Below are 2,091 nucleotides of genomic sequence, written 5' to 3' on the forward strand. Positions count from 1 at the left end.
TAGGATCATATCATCACCAAATAGGGATAGTTTTACTTTTTCCTTACTAATTTAGATGTCTTTGATTTCCTTTTCTTGCTTTATGGCCCTGGCTAGGACTTCCAGTACAATGTTGGATAGAAGTGGTGATAGCGGGCATCCTTGTCTGGTCCCTGTTCACAAGAGGAACGATTTCAGTCTCTCTCCATTGAGTATAATATTGGCTGTTGGTTTCGCATAGATGTCCTTTATTATGCGGAGGAATGCCACTTCTATGCCTATTTTCCTGAGAGTTTTGATCAGAAATGGGTGTTGGATTTTATCAAATGTCTTTTCTGCATCAAATGATATGATCATGTTGTTCTCCTTTGTTTTATTTATGTGGTGGATGATGTTGATTGTTATTCTAATGTTAAACCATCCTTCCATACTTGATATGAAACCCACTTGGTCATAATGAATGATTTTCTTGATATGTTGTTGGAGTCTATTGGCTATGATCTTGTTGAAGATTTTTGCATCCATATTCATCAGTGATATTGGTCTGTAGTTTTCTTTTTGAGTGATGTCCTTGCCTGATTTTAGTATCAAGGTTATGCTTGCTTCACAAAATGAGTTAGGGAGGATCCCATCTTTTTCTGTGTTTTGGAACAGTTTGAGTAGGAATGGTGTCAGTTCTTCTCTGAATGTTTTGTAGAATTCTCCAGGGAAACTGTCTGCCAGGACTTTTTTTTTTGTTGGTAATTTTTTGATGAACTGTTCAATTTTTTCTTTTGTTATGAATCTGTTCAACTTTTCCACATCAGTCTGTGTTAGTTTAGGTAAGTAGTGTATTTGTAGAAATCTGTTCATTTCTTCCAGATTTTCAAATTTGTTGGAGTACAGTTCCTCATAGAATCCTGATATTATCCTTTTTATTTCAGTTGGTTCTGTTGTAATGTCACCCATTTCATTTCTTATTCGTATTATTGGTATCTTCTTCTTTTCCTTTGTTAACTTTGCCAGTGGTTTGTCAATTTTATTGATCTTTTCAAAAAGTAAACTTCTGGTCTTTTTGATTTTTTCTATTGCCCTTTTATTTTCTGTTTCATTGATTTCTGCTCAAATCTTTATTATTTCCTTCCTTCTGGTGACTGTGGGCTTTTCTTGCTGTTCTTTTTCTAATTGTTGGAAATGTTGGTTTAATGTGTCGATTTTGGCTCTTTCTTCTTTTTTGATGTGTGCATTTATTGCTGTAAATGAGCCTCTGGTCACTGCTTTTGTTGTGTGCCAAAGATTTTCATGTGTTGTGTTTTCATTCTCATTTGACTCAAGAAATTTTTGAATTTCAATTTTTATTTCTTCTTACCCAGGCTTTCTTAAGGAGGGTGTTGTTCAGTTTCCATATGTTTACCCTTTTTCTGTTGATCTTCCTATTATTGATTTCTAATTTTATAGCATTATGATCTGAGAAGATGCTTTGCAGTATTTCAATGTTTTTTAAATTGGTTAAGGCTTGCTTTATGGCCTAATATATGGTCTAGCATGGAAAATTTTCCATGTACACTGGAAAATATTGTATATTGTGCTGTTGTTGGATGAAGTGCTCTGTAGATGGCTATGAAGTCAAGTTGGTTAATTGTATCGTTTAGCTCTTCTGAATTTTTGTTGAGTTTCTTTCTGGTTGTTCTATATTTCATTGAAAGTGATGTATTAAAGTCTCCCACTATGACTGTGACTTTTGAACCCTTTTAAAGTCTAATTTGTGTACTTTGGAGCTCTTTCATTGGGTTGATAGATATTTATTATGGTTATATCTTCTTGTTCAACTTATCCTTTAATCATTATATAATGTCTTTCCTTGTCTCGTATGGTGGTTTTTGTCTTAAAGTCAATTTGATCAGAAATTAAAACTGCCACTCCTGATTTCTGACTTTTGCCATTTACTTTCTATATCTTTTTCCAACCTTGATTTTTAGTCTATTTTTGTCTTTGTCTCTAAGGTGTGTCTCTTAATGACAGCTTATTGATGGGTTTTGTTTTCTTATCCAGTCTGCAATTCTCTGTCTCTTGAGTGGTACATTTAATCCATTAACATTCAGGGTAATTATTGACAAGTATGAATTTGTTGCT

Source organism: Orycteropus afer, unplaced genomic scaffold (assembly GCF_000298275.1).
Source record: "Orycteropus afer afer isolate SDZICR_OR568_19922 unplaced genomic scaffold, OryAfe1.0 scaffold00148, whole genome shotgun sequence".
Lineage (NCBI taxonomy): Eukaryota > Metazoa > Chordata > Mammalia > Tubulidentata > Orycteropodidae > Orycteropus > Orycteropus afer.